Raw genomic sequence first — 15565 nt, 5'->3', positions numbered from 1 at the left:
AGAGACTTTTTTTAAAAATAACTAAAATTTATTAACACGTGAAAAAAGGTAAATATAATTGTATGAACATAACTGAAGCCAAAGGTAAAAAAGATTAATTAAATATGACTAGCAAGTTAGTTAAGCTCATCCTAATACGGCTCCCTAATCTATTACTACGATCAGCCAAGCACAGTCGGCAATCCACCGAACAATACGAGCTCTACCCTAGCTACCTTTTACAGGACAGACATCACCGAACGGGTCTTAAAAAGAGAGAGAGCGAATCTCAACTCTGTTCGCTATTAAATAGTCTGTCCTCATCATTATTCACATCAATGCCCTCACGTCCACGCAACCAATGAGGATGCACCAAGTGGCAGAGACGCCTCCCTGCTAAGCCAATGGCGGGAGTCTGTTAGGTCACACGTCCGATCCGATTCACTCGGATCGTTGGTCAACAAGCATCGGTTGATTATCGTGAAGTTCAGTTACCTGGGCAAAAGTAAGTGTAGAGATGTTTGTAGAAATTCTATTTCTAACAGACTCCTAGTGGGTCTAGTTGTGCATTTCCCCTTTTGGTGTTGAAACAATGTTAAACTTAGTTTTTGTTTCGCTCCACTAGATCGCGCCACCATTCAATCTGTACATATTTCTTATCCCTCTAATAAAAATTCACTCCTGTTTTTGACACCAAACTAGCATGTTGTGTCTGTCACTCTGCTTTAGATAAATAATATTGACAAGTTATGGGTCTCCGCACGAGCTTACAACTGCGTGTAAGAAATCTTTAAAGTTGCTCATGATATAAGAGAAGCAATATTTCTTTTCTACTTACGAGGCAACGATCGTCGCGGGAAGTTTTTCGCCTTTTCGTAGTTTGGCGGGAAGACAGCGTTAGTACGCCGCCATCTTGGAAGAATGGATTTCAGCCGCCACATCAAGCCTCTTTCCGGTGAAGCAGATTGGCCGATGTGGAAACGGAAAATACGTGATCTGCTAGATTATCATGAAGGTGCTACTGAAGTTATAGATGGAAAATTGGAAAACCAGAAGCCATTATTGCCACGGCACAGGAGTCAGAGAGGAAGCAGTATAAAGAACGCTGCAATTTATATCGAAAAGCGAACAATTACGCTAAATCTATGATCGCAAGCACGATAACCGATGTTGTATACCAGAAGATTATGGATAAAGAAACAGCTTATGAAGCTTGGGAGTCCTTAAAACAACAGTTTGAAGCCAGTTCAAAAGACCAGTTGTTTAAGATATGCACAGAGTTTTTTGCTTTCAGTTGGATCCAAGGTGATGATGTTTCTACACATATAGCAAAATTAAGAAGTCTCTGGAATGAACTAAATAACGGCCTTGAAGCTAGAAACGAGAGTAAGTTGCCTGATTTAATGCTAGTCTGTAAAATCTTGCATATTTTGCCAAGTCAGTTTGAAACTTTTCAATCTAGTTGGATGCTATTAGCAAAAGATGACAACAAATCTTTTGAAGAATTAACAGTACAGTTATGCATGTTTGAAAGAAATTTTACAAAAGCTGAAGATAGCAAAGTAGTTCAGGAAGCATTAGTAGCAGCAAAGCCTAGTAAGTTTAAAACAAGAAAAGGAGATTTCTGCAATTACTGTAAGCGCAGGGGCCACTGGGTAAAGGACTGCAGAAAATGGATTTCTGACGGAAGACCTGCAAAGAACCAATCCAAAGATCCAGCATCGGCAAACATAGCACTGATGTCCATTTGTGAGGAAGCCTGTGCAGCAGAGACTAGTTCAACAGCATACTGGATTGACAATGGAGCAACTAGACATGTCACAAACTGTTCCAGGTACTTTATTGATTTTATGAAATTTAATAATCCTTGTGGTATTAGAGCTGCTGGAAATGAAACATTAGAAGCACTAGGGAAAGGTACTATCAAGATAAAAACTACAGTAAATGGAAAATGTCAAGAAGTTTTTCTAGAAGATGTGTGGTACGTTCCACAAATTAGTCGGAATTTATTTTCTGTACTCGCTGCACAAGACAGAAATCAGGAAAGTACATTTTTGTCTACCCCCACAGAGTGCTAGTTAAAACTCCACAAAGAAGCAGTGCTTTATGGATCTCAGCGCATCAATGGTACTTTATTCAAAGCAGATATTGAGCCCATCTTACCTGAAAGGCGATAGAAGTGCATACTGCTGAAGTGGACAGCTCCTTATTACAGCTATATCACGAGAGATGGGGTCACCAAGACAAGCGTCATGTTAGAAGCATTCTCGAAAAAGAATTAGGCATTAGTGTAAACCTAGACAAAGAACTTTGCGAGCCTTGTGTTTATGGCAAAGCACACAGATTATCCTTTGGCACTAGAGAAAAGGTCTCTGAGCCAGGTGAGCTTATTACGGCTGATGTTTGTGGACCTTTTGAAGAGTCGTTTCAGAAGAAAAGATATCTTGTGCTCTTCAAAGATAGTTTTACAAAGTTTCGATATGGCTATGTTGTGAAAGAGAAATCTGAAGTCAAACAGGTGCTGGAACAAATGCTTGCACACGCTAAAGTACTAGGACACTCTATAAAAGAATTTCTGAGTGATAACGGTGGCGAGTTCGACAACGAGGGTGTCCAAAAAAATTTACGTTCCAGAGACATCACCCAATGGCTAACAGCACCATTCACTCCTGAACAAAATGGTCACAGTGAGCGTGAATTTCGCACGATCGTTGAAATGGCCAGAACTTTCAGGTATGCAAATTCAGAAGCAGACTTTCCTCCCGCAATATGGGCTGAATTAGTAAGTTCTGCTATTTACATACTTAATAGGACAGGCAAGTCTTCAATAGAAGATGCAAGTCCTCATGAGCTTTGGCTGAAAAGAAAACCAAGGCTGAGACACCTAAGAGTTATAGGATCCACATGTTACGCTCATATTCCTAAACAAAAACGGAAGAAAATGGATAGGAAAGCCATCAAAGGCTATCTAGTCGGTTACGATGGAGATGAACGCTACAGAATATATATCAAAAGAGATCGTGTGATTTTATCGAGAGATGTGATCTTTCAAGAGAAAGCGAGTAACTGTAATGAAAACTCAGAGCTATTGCAAGACGGAAAAGAGCTCAACCAGGGAAAGAATCCTGAGAAACAAGTTGAAATTAAGGAATTTTCTAAGCAAGATGTTGGAAATCATGAAACTGACAGTGAAGAGGATGCCGTTGAGTCTATCCCTGAGAGGCAATTAAGAGACCGCTCACAGCTGCAAAAACCTAAGCACTTTGAAGACCACACGATGGAAGCTGAATCATATGGATATGAATGTGAAAATCCAAATACCTATGAAGAAGCAATTAATTCCAAAGATAGTGGGAACTGGAAGAAGGCAATGCATGATGAAATGCACTCGCTTGAAGAAAACAGCACATGGGAGCTGACTAATTTACCAAAGGAAGCAAAAGTAATACCCTGTAAATGGGTAAATAGGTTGAAGACAAATCCAGATGGAAGCATCAACAAATATAAAGCTAGACTCGTTGTGAAAGGTTTCATTCAACGTCAAGGAGTTGATTACAACGAAACATTTAGCCCTGTAGCAAAGTTGGCAACAATACGTACAGTACTAAGCATGGCAGCTGAAGAGAAAATGCATTTGACACAATTTGATGTTTCAACAGCATTTTTGTATGGAAACCTAGAAGAAACAATTTTTATGCAGCAACCAGGAGGTTTTGAAGACGGCACAGAGAAAGTCTGCAAACTTAAGCGTAACTTGTACGGCCTGAAACAATCACCACGTTGCTGGAATAAATGTTTCGGACAGTTCCTTACAGATCTGAACTTCAAAGCAAGCGAAGCTGACCCATGCTTGTACATCAGGGAAAGCAAGAAGGGCAAATTGCTCATAGTTTTATATGTAGATGATGGCCTAGTTGCAGCAACTAACCAAGAAGATGCTGAAACATTCTTACGAAAATTAAAAGAAAAATTCAAGATCTCAGAGGGAGAAGTGTCCTGCTTTTTGGGCCTGGAGATCAATCGCAATAATGACCATTCAATTACGGTTAGTCAGAAGGGATACACAAGAATCCTTCAGCGTTTTGGATTTGAAAATTGCAAACCTGTCGCTACACCAATGTTGAAAGACTCTGGATTACAAGAATCTAGTAAAATGGATTGATTTTCCATACAGACAGGCTGTTGGTGCTCTAATGTACCTCATGGTAGGAACCAGGCCAGATTTAGCCTACAGTGTAGGATTTCTGTCAAGATCCCTTGAAAACCCATCTGCAGAAGATATAGTAAGAGTAAAAAGAGTGTTTCGCTACTTAGTTGCTACAGTAAACTATGGAATTACATATCGTGAAACTGTTAAGAAGGGCGTGCTTCTGTGTTATAGTGACTCAGACTGTGGAGGATGCACTATAACAGGCAAATCAACTTCCGGATATGTAATGATTTATGCCGGAGGAGCTATCTCTTGGCGTAGTCAAAGACAAGCCGTTGTTGCTACCTCAACCACTGAAGCTGAAATAATAGCAGCATCAGAAGCAGCCAAAGAAGTGATTTGGCTCCGCAGACTCTTCCAAGGTATTGTCAACCTAAGGGAAGTGCCAACACTTCAAGTGGACAATAGTGCAGCTGTAAAGCTTTCACACAACCCAGAGTACCATTGACGGACAAAACACATTGAAATAAGACATTTCTTTGTACGGGAAAAGGTCCTTGAAGGAAAGCTAAATGTTCAACAGGTGTCGACTGAAAAGCAAGTGTCAGATATCCTGACAAAGCCTTTGATGAAGTTGAGACTATTAACATTATGTGAACAAATGGGACTGTTTTAAAAGTAAACAAAAACTATTTAACAAGGGAAAGTGTTGAAACAATGTTAAACTTAGTTTTTGTTTCGCTCCACCAGATCGCGCCACTATTCAATCTGTACATATTTCTTATCCCTCTAATAAAAATTCACTCCTGTTTTTGACACCAAACTAGCATGTTGTGTCTGTCACTATGCTTTAGATAAATAATATTGACATTTGGTTGCTTTCGGGTGATTCTAAAGGGGCCTTTTGCTCCTTTTTGGGGGGAAATCATTGTTAATTTTGATGTAAACTCAAGTGGTTTTATATTTTGGCGGACACTGGCGATCGCCAGTCTTTTGGTCGCAAAGTTTTATTGCCAACTTGGCGACAAATTTGGCGATTTTTTTTTTTTTTTATATAATCTGGTTTCAATTTGGCCACTGTTGGTGATATTTAGAGAGTAAGCTATTGAATCACATTAAAACTGCCAATAATGCGAAAATGACATTAAATTGGAGTAAAAGGAAGTCATGTGATGCACACATCAGCTCATTTTTTTATTTCTACAATGGGTGGAGATATAAAAAGAAATAGTCTCTATAATGTTAAGTATAATAGCTCGGCACTTTCAAAATTCTTGCGACCTAGTAGTGGCGAACGCAGAATTTGATTTTCTCTGTCTTTCAATGAAATGAATGAAGGCATTTTCTTTTAACAAGACCGTCACGAGGTCAAAAAATTGGGAAGATCCAGTTTTTTTTCAAACGTATGTATAGCAAGATAGAGAGGAAGAATCCTTATTTATATTTGGAGGGGGTGGGAGGGAGGAGTTGTTGTTATTTCTAGCATGGGCAATCGAATTAAGAGAATTGTGGTATATAAGCGGAGAAAGAGAAGAGATGTTTAGGGACTTTTATGAACAATCCAAGCTCGGAGACTTGCCTTTGAAATTTCTCGAATTCCCAAAAATGCAGTTTTAAACCTTTTTGAACGATAGGGGAGGGGAAGTGGATAAGGTTGCTCTCTAATTTTTCGAAGATGAAAATGATATGTTCTAAATAAGCTCAGTTGTAGACTATCTTTGTTGAAATTTAGGGAATAGAAGGGGTTCGGATGACATTTTCGGGAAAAGTTTTGAGTTTGAGGTTCTAAAAACATAATTATAGGCCATTTTAGTAAACATTAGGAAAAAGGTTTGGACTCGGAGCCCCCCCCCCTCCCTTGGAGTTTTTTCGGAATTGGTGTTCAAAAATCGAAATTTTAGACGAGTTTAAAGGATGTGTGCGGGAGAGAGGATCTCGGGTGCTCCCAAAAGTTTTTTTCTGAAACTGAAATCTGAAAAACAGAATAGAATAGAACCTTTGACGAAAAAAGGAAATGTTCGTAGACCCTCACCCGGAACCTTTTTTTAAAATTTAAGCCCTAAAAACGAAATTTTATATTATCTTTAATTATGTGAACAGGGACAGCCAGGGCCGTCCGATGAGCTGACGTCGCCCGAGGCGAAAGTTTCCTGGCGCCCCCCCCCCCTATACACACAGAAAAATCAAGTTACTTATAACATCAGTGCATAATACATACTTGAATTTTTTACACATTAATAAACAGAACAATCAAAGGGCTATGCATAATAATACAAATTAAATCACAAACAATAAATCTGCTTCTAAAATTTGTGATACATTAATGCAGCAAAAACTTTTCGAAAAATGGAAATGTTAAAAATCCAAATATTTATCTAGGAAAATGTTATTCCACAAGCTAAAAACAATTAAAATTGAATTGGTTATTCATATTGATCAAATTAAGAACACGAATAAATAATTCGCTGATTATAAATAGAAAATGTATTTATCGAAATAAATTACATCAAAATTAAATTTCGATCTGGACTCAACCAATGATTCTTTTCAAGAGTTTTTTAGTTTTACTCCTACCAATTTAATACCAGCTTTCTTATATGTTATAAACAAAGATGTTATTCTTTTGCGTCAAATATTTGTAAGATTTGGGGAGAAGCCCACAAATACTCAACAACATCGAACATCGCTCAGAATTGCGTTTTCGGAGCTCTAATTTCGAAAAATCACTGGCCCTAATATTACAAAATATCGCCTTACCAATTGCTTTTAAGACTTGAGTTTAAGAAAATATTCGTGCAAGGGTACCCTTGCCGTCTTTCTATAATATCACAAGCAATGGGTTTTTCAAACAATACTTACGAAAAATTTAATTGGGTTACCCCCTGAATGTAAAACAGCGCTTAAATTTTTTGAACCATAATTTTGAACAATTTTCCTGGGAAATGCTCCAAATCCTCCTATCCATAAGATCTTCAAAGTTTGTCTAAAGTTGCGTTTTTGAAACTTAAATTTTGAAAAATTGCAGGGGGAGAAAGAATTGATTTCAATCTATTTTTTAAAAAATTGATCGGAAACAGTCTCTCAACTGCCTCCCTTACTCTAATGTCAATAAACATGACCTATAATCGCGTTTTAAGGCTAAAATTGCGTTTTTAAAACTAAAAGCTTCAAAATTTTGACCAGACACCTTCAATCCGGTCAACAAAAAAATTTTTTGTTTTGTGTTGTTTTTTCAATGTGCCCCCTTAAAACTTTTTTCTGGTTACGTCACTGTATGCAGGGGCAGAATTCAAGCAATTTTGGTGAGAACTAGACAAATGAGAAGAGCCTTTTGTTTGATTCTAAACAGTTATGCTCTCAGAAATTTTATGTTTCAATGATGCAAAGGAAACGAATGTTTTGGAGACTGAGAGACAGGACCCTAGGACAAAATAGAGAATCATTGTTATGATTCTCTATTTTGTGTGTCTATGGCTACGTATCTATGATACCTGAAATGACGGGGCGCCACAAGGCGGCGCTAATTTTATACAATCGGGGCATTTTATACGAGGAAGGACGTCACAAGGCGCCCTTCATTTCGTGTGAATGTCGTCGTGTTTCGTCGTTTTTCTTGGGGCGCCCCATCATTTCGTGGCGCCTGGGGTGATTGCCCCGCTCGCCCCCCCCCCCCCTTTGGGACGGCCCTGGGGACAGCAGACACTCCCCTGAATTTTTTTTCAAAATTAAAATCCTGAAAGAAACATTTCTTGGCTTTTTTTTATGAAGTTCGAAGACAGAAAGTGGTTCTGGGCTCTTCTCGGAATATATCCAAAATTAATTTTAAGAACTCAACTGCAGTGGAACCTTTCAGGATAAGGGGTGAGGCTTATACAATCTCTCACAGAAATTGTTCAAAATTGTGCGACTTTGGAGAATGTTAGAGGGGACATTCGGGACTCTGTCTCGTATATTTGTAGAGATTGAAGACCCTAAACCAAAGCTTATGATAATATTGGAGGATGTTCTTGTTGGAAAAAATAATTCCTTTCCTGAACTTTCCCAACATTTTAAACCCATGTAGCAGTTGTTTTTGAAAGAAAAACTAATGTTTAAAAACTCGTCGTTTATTTGAACACTCAATCATAACTATTTACAGGAAAATAAAATAAAAACAGAATCGCTTAAAAACAAAAACGATCTCCATCTATCAAATTGATAGTCACCCTCACTCACTCATTCATTCCAAACAACACCTCATTCCTTCTCAATGCACGTGTCTTATGCACGTCGACTCGGCACGTGCCGATCGCCGATTGGCGATGACGTCAATCGCGTCAGCCCGCACCCAGCCGACGTGCAAGAACGAATTTGCATGGGAATCGATAACTTTTTCAATAACCAACAGTTCTAAGATCAGGTACTCGCGCATGAGAGGGGGGAGTGGTAGCTGTAGCCCAATCTAGCCCTTCTCCTGGATTCGCCATTGCGCTCAAGTATTGATGCTACTCTTAAATGATGCTATTATTCCCCTATGTATTTAAATTTTTCAACTATGCAATGATGTATTTATAAGGATAATGTCACAACCCCCTATGAAATGCTTCGTGACCCCCTTGGGGGTTGCGACCCACAGGTTGGGAACCCCTGTGTTAAGCTCTTTGTTAACCATCAAACAGTTGAGTGCAAAATGAGATGTTCATTCTTCATTATCATTTCAAAGCTGCTTAAATAAACGATTTTGTAACAGATGTGAATTTATGAGGGTAATCATTTTGACAACTTAATGCTGCCTTCAAATTACACACTTAATGCAAGATCATGCGAAATTTAAATGCACAATAAATCCTTTACATTTGCAACCACAGAAGAAGTTCCATCTATTACACCATGCTGTTAAAATTTTGGCAGGTTGTATTGTTGTCAAAATATTCCACTGTTGCTCTGAATTCTTAATTGCCCTTGGTGTTGGTTTAAGTTCCTTAACAAGAAGAATTTTTTTCATATTATGCATCTTCTTTTTATTTTTTCCAAAATTGGACGTAAGCTGTTAAAATAACGGCCCTATTCTCAATACCGTCACAGCACGGAGATGAAACTCGGCTCCCCAAAACCGAGAACTAAGGAAAAACTAGTTTCGAATGTGGTGCATATTCTCCACAGGGTTCGTACGGGTCATGGAAATCTGGGAAAGTCATGGAAAAAAATAAGCAAATTTCAGACCTGGAAAAGTCATGGAAAATTGAAATTTTCATTGAAAGTCATGGAAATTTATTTCAAGTCATGGAAAAATGTCCTGGACAAAGAGAAAGTAACAGTAACTAAAAGAGCATTAGAAATCTGAAGTGATTTAACACAGTAGCGCATAAATGCTATTAAAAGTGGAAAACTGAACGATCCCAAAATCATATCTGAATTTTAAAATCTCATTGCATCCACTTCTGTCGCAGCCGCTTGCCTTTTTTTGAGATGTGATTTTTCTGCTTGGACATCACTGATTTCGAACAAATTATTATTTTCAACACTTCTTATGTTTCATATTCTGTAGTAGCGAACTTGCACATTCTTGGTTTTGCCACGCCCACTCAAAAAAGGCAATTTTATTGCATCCGAGTTAGGTTCCATCACTTGTAAGAACTTTATTATTAAATTTAATAGAGTTGATCTTAATTTATTGAAGATTTTAGAAAATAAAGATCTTTAGTCAGGCGATAGAATACAGAAAAAGAGGAATTCTAATACTTGAAAAGAGTAGTGCCCAACATACGGCCCGCAAAACTAATCTATGCGACCCACTGCTACGCTCAATGTCAGGAATCTAACTTGTTCTGGAATTTCTGAACGTATTAATTTATATGCATTTGAAAATGTGCAAATAAGTAAACAAAACAAGTATACTTTTAAATGAGAAGATTGAAAAAACCATTCAGTAATGAATCAAAAACGATCTGGTTTTGAAACTTAAGGAACTAAACTATGCGGCTTTATTTTAAAGAACCAAAATACTGTCGAGTTACGTAGATGATTAAATGTTCTGTTGACACTAAAAGGCAACTTTTGAAGCAAATGTATTGAAACTTAGTGATGACTCACTCATTCAACCTTTGTCGCATTCAATATCATTCTGCCTGTTTATAAAAAAAAAAAAAAAGTTACATATTTAAGCATCATGTGCGTTTCACTTCATTTTTACGTTATTTAAATTTATATGATGAAGACAAATAAGAATAGTTTAGTTTTTTAATTATACACTTATATTTTTTCCATTACAAGTAAGTGCTTCAATGGGGCTGTGGCATTCATGTAGATGTTTTGTTAATGCTCATTTCCAAAAATTAGTAAGTTTGAGATTGAATAGTGCTATTCTCTTCGTATAGCAAGGTCATGAAAACTTTCATTGAAGTCATGAAAAAGTCTTGGAAAAGTCATGGAATTCTTTCATCCAAGTAGAGTATGAACCCTGTCTCCAAGTCATTTCAAGTACAAATTACGTTAGCCAAGTTTTAACTGAAGTAGAAATGAAACGGCTGTCCCCATTGAGTAGAGTGACTCACGTGACATTTTCTACCTCACTGCATTCCATGTGGTAGTAAATTCGTGCGCTGAAGAATGATTGACATAAGAATTGGGAGTAGCAAAATGGATCTAGGTCATGCAGTTATTTTTTATTAGACTCGATTTGAAATTTAAAGACATCAATGCATTTTTTTTAAGTTTCTGGTAAGAAATTTGAAAAGTTTTTTCATCTTTTTATTAATTAAGTTGTAATTTATGAAACCCCCCCCCCCCCTCTTTCAAAAAGATGTTTTATGTAAATATGAAGTTCGTGCAATTTTTTAGAAGCAACAATTCATTTTTATTTTGGCGTTGTAACTATAGTTGTTATTAAAAAACGAGTTTAATTACGAATAAGTTCTATGTGTGCTTTGTTGTTGACATTTAATAGATTAAATATGATTTAAGAAAAATTCGGGAAAAACTTCAAAGAATTAATTCAAATTCATTTATTTTATCAACTTTGAAATGCACGTTGTGTGCCCTTCCGGGGCAGACCGTTGTCCCCCCCCCCTCTAGATAGGCTAGTGATTAATGTATTAGAGTCTCTATCTAATATTGAAAATCTGTCAGTCATAAATGTTTTTTTTTCTTGTGTGTGTAGTAAACATTTTTGAACAATATAGAAGCTTAATATTTTCTACAATGTTGTGTATGAATTTAAAAAAAAAGAAAAGAATTAAAAAGAGATAGAAAAAAATTACAATATTATTAAAAACTTGTTACAATGTATTGGCTTTAAAACCCATTCCCTCCCCCTTCCATCTGTTCCATTTCGTGAAACATTTATTAACATTTTTTGTCTTTAAAATCCATAAACTTATTAATATAAATGATACAGGATAAATTCATAACTGCATTTTGCCCTGCATTAGTTTTCCTTGTGAAGAACTTATTTTTTCAGCAATATAGTCCTTTTTAAGAGTTGAACAAATAATTTATATTTTTCATCATCTAAAAATTCAATGGCACCCATATGGGGGGGAGGGGCAAGTGGGGGCTCAAGCCTACCCCCTTAGAAATTAGAACTTCCTTACTTTTAGTACTTTTTTCTTTGCAAAAGTGTAAAAACATTTCTTTTCCAGCTGTTATTGAATAAGTTATTAAAAATGTCAAATTTTAATCACTCTAATGTGTACTGAAATCGGTTTCCATGGGGAAAATATCCTGCTGAATCATGTGGAAAATATGAGCCCCCCTTAAAATTTTGCATATGGACGCCCATATAAGAATTCCTTGTTTTCATTCACACCTTAATTTTTACCATCACTTATTTTCTAAGCTCTTTCTCATCCTCTATCATATAATTATATGCATGTTTGTATGCAAAAATAAAGTCACATTCTAATTGCTTCTATATTTACATTCCCTAGCATAAAATAAAATGTTATTTCATTCATTGAGAATATTTTTCCACATTAATGTGTTACATTCTTCATGAAGTTAGTAATAGTAATTTCTTCTGCAATTAAAAATCTCATGAACCAATTTATTTATAATTATTTGAAACAAAGAAAATTCTAAATTTGTTAAATATTATTGTGTTACACATTGAAATTTTCATTCTGCAAACATTCAGCTTCATTCTGTCATTTTCTGTCTGGGAATGATATATGTATTTCGGTCTCTCTCTCAGTGAGACAAGATACCTTGCTACTTCAATAATTGACTTGAGTAAAAAAGTTGCAACAGGTACTAACTACTGTTTAAGAAAAGTAGTTGATTTTTCCAGGGGTGCCCCCCTCCCTTCCAAACACTACAAAGACCCCCCTTCCCAAATTGGATGACCCCTCTAAAAAAAGAAATCAGTCCTGAAACACTCCCCCCCCCCCAAAAAAAAATTTCATGGCACAGTCTGCGAGATGACCCCCCCCCCCCCCCCTCCACACCGGGGTGAGCACTCCTGATTTTTCTGCTTACAAACCATTTTACATTTCCCCAAACTCATAAAAATAATGGCAAGTGCTATTTTGTCACATTTTTCACAAATTTAAAACAAAACTTTAGTGATTATTAAGGCTTTGCAGTGGCGTAATGTGACTATAATTCTCAAAAGAATTTGTTTAAAAAACTGTTAGCGGTTTAGAAATTGTTTGCATTTTAAGGTTGGAGCGATGCTGCATTAAAAAAAATAATAAGTTTTCGTTTCTTTAAAATTTCCGAAAATTATTTGATAAAGGATAGTTTGTAATGGACGAAAGTGTTCTGGGATTGTAAGATACTCTCTCTAAAGTGGCGTCTAATCCCCCCCCCCCCCCGAAATAGTTATTTTTTCATGCAGTGTTCTTTTGCAACATTTTTGTTGTTGATTGAGACGAAAGTTTAAAAAACAAAGAAACGGTGCGTGTTATACAATTGGAAGACATCAGATTTCAAAAAAAAAAAATATTTGATTACCAATTGCAACTTTTCCGTGCTACAGTGACACAGAAATAAAAAAAGTTTGATTTTTTTCGCATCATTCTGCTGAGCATTGCATTAATGTTTCCGGCAGTACTTTTTGATAACATGTATAACGAATGTTAATTCTGATTAAATCTTGTAATTAATCATTGTTTCTCTGACATCAAGAATGTTGAGCGAACGTTTATCAGCAGTTTCTAGCATTTGCAAATCACTCAAAATAATCCAAATGGCCATCGTCCATTTTGTTTGCGTACAAAGGAATGATGGGAAGGAAATCTAGTTTTAAACCGTTGAAGTCCCGGTTACAAGCCGAGCTCTGGAAGTGGGCATTCTGTGACCGAGTTTAATACCAAACCGAAATGGAGAATCGAGTAGCTTTTCAACTTCGAGGTTTAAGCCTCGGTCCAAGTTTTTAACCGGAGTGGAGAATACCAGCGTAAGTACCGTATTTTCGGGAGTAAGCACCGCACCCGGTGTAAGCGCCACATCGTAATATATTCTAAAAGGAAAAAATTTAATGTATGCGCCTCACCTGGCATAATTGTCGCACCCGGTATAAGCGCTGCACACGCCATAAGCACGTACCCAACATTAAGCAACTTAAAAACACAATTAGTAATAAAGAAAACTGGAATGAAATATAAATAATAGAAATATTTTTAATTATAACATTAATAAAATATTTTTAAAAATCCCCATTCTGCACTTTTTGCCTTCGGCATCCCTTGATCAGCCATCCCTTTCGATGTTTTAGTTATCCTATCTCCAACGGCAAATGCATCTCCCATCAATGCCAAACTCTCTGGCGACAGGGAAGAAAAAAAAAGACTGCATCCGCCACACCGGCAATTTTTTAACTTTTTTCTTGTATGCTCCAAGGCGCTTATTCCCAAACATACTGTAAGCCAAAGTGGACTCATTGATTTGCGTTGCGAATTTTTCCTGCTTAAATTTCCATTTGAGTAATTTTTTAGATCTTTGTTTATCACATTAATACGTCTTGATTAGCTAGAATTTATTAACATGAAGTAGCTTTAATGATATGTTTATCTAGTTATTTATGACACCTGAAATACTTAAGAATGCTTCTCGTAACATTAAGGCTTTAGCAATAGTATCAGGTTTGCAAGTTTTCGCTGTCCCCTATTTTACATCATCAGAAACTAAGTGAATATTGCCATATAGTGTAGATGAAATGCCTCACAGGCATCAGTTTCAAATAAGAATCCGTCTGGAGAATATAGGATGTCTTTAAAGCGGTTTACGAGTTACACAGAGGGGTAAAGAGTTAAAGATGTGTGTATCATTATATTTAAGATTTGTATTTTGAGCTCAGTTTTCCCCAAATATTAGAAATCAAAAGCATGCCGTGTAGCAGGAAGTTTGTGGTTTCCTTAAACTTTCCTGCTTCCCCAGAGGGCCACATAACTCCCATTGAGAGACCCTGATTTGAATCGATACCATCTTTTTTATGTCTGTAATATAACTGTTATAAACAAGATATCCTTCAATCAGGCTGAGCAGATTTTCTTTTCACTCATTTTAAACTTTTCCTTTAACGTATAACTTTTCTCTCAAAATTTAGACTGTGATTTCGTATTGTTTTTTGAAGCAGTCCATTGAATGCAGAAAACCCTTGTACATCTTGCTTTTGAACAAATTTAAGAACTTCTTGTTTAACTGTAAGTCCACTAATGGCGATGTGTTTGATATAGACAATGCCAAAATATTCCTCCTGAATCTCAAATACTGAAGGAGACTAGAAAAGTACATATTGTACTTTTCTCTGCTGTCTTTGATTGACTTTCTGCTCTTTAGAGCTATTGATTACATTCTGCATAAGTTTTTTTGGATTTCTAGGCTTTGTTTAACAATTGTAGCTAAAGATGCCTTGATAGTTTGGTAAATCCTTTTGTCGTTCGACAATCTCACCAGACTATTTCAAAATATAATTACTTTTACTTAATTAATGCTGTTTATGTTTTTTACAATCCACCCTGCTATACAAGCTTTCATAACTGAAACATTTGGTCATGATTAGAATTCGGATCTTAATTTCTAGAAACAAATCTAAAGGAAGGTATATATAGAGTCAACAGCTTATGGCCATTGTTATTGGTTCTTAGATTTGCCATTTCTACTTTTCTCTAATGTCCAATCTTCTAGGTTTACTGCTCGAGAACTGTGCCTTAGTAAAAAAGGGGGCGGTTCAGAACTATGATCCAAATGCTTGCTAATGTATTGTACTTTTCTCCGCATCACCCCACTACTTAGTGAGCGCCTTAGGTTTCACTGTCCAGGGGAGTCCGCGAAGCGGGTTGGGTGTCGCAGTCGATAGTCCTCTAGTTGCCACAGACATCTTGATGCTTATTGCACCAGGGAAGGTCCCCATACTGGCTATCAGCCCATCTGGGAGTTTACCCCTTAATGTATGAACCTAGCACACCGTGAGATGCGATATTGCTCACCGCACCTTGTTGATGTGCCTACTGGTGG

At 36.8% G+C, this 15565-nt stretch overlaps 1 protein-coding gene across 2 annotated transcripts in view; it reads left to right on the top strand.

The window, feature by feature from the left end:
• LOC129218670 (uncharacterized) overlaps positions 1-15565 on the top strand; it is a 267197-nt gene that overhangs the window by 206049 nt on the left and 45583 nt on the right. The window lies entirely within an intron of this gene.

The sequence above is a fragment of the Uloborus diversus genome, chromosome 3 (assembly GCF_026930045.1).
Source record: "Uloborus diversus isolate 005 chromosome 3, Udiv.v.3.1, whole genome shotgun sequence".
In the NCBI taxonomy this organism is placed as follows: domain Eukaryota; kingdom Metazoa; phylum Arthropoda; class Arachnida; order Araneae; family Uloboridae; genus Uloborus; species Uloborus diversus.
This window is presented reverse-complemented; position numbering and strand designations above follow the sequence as displayed.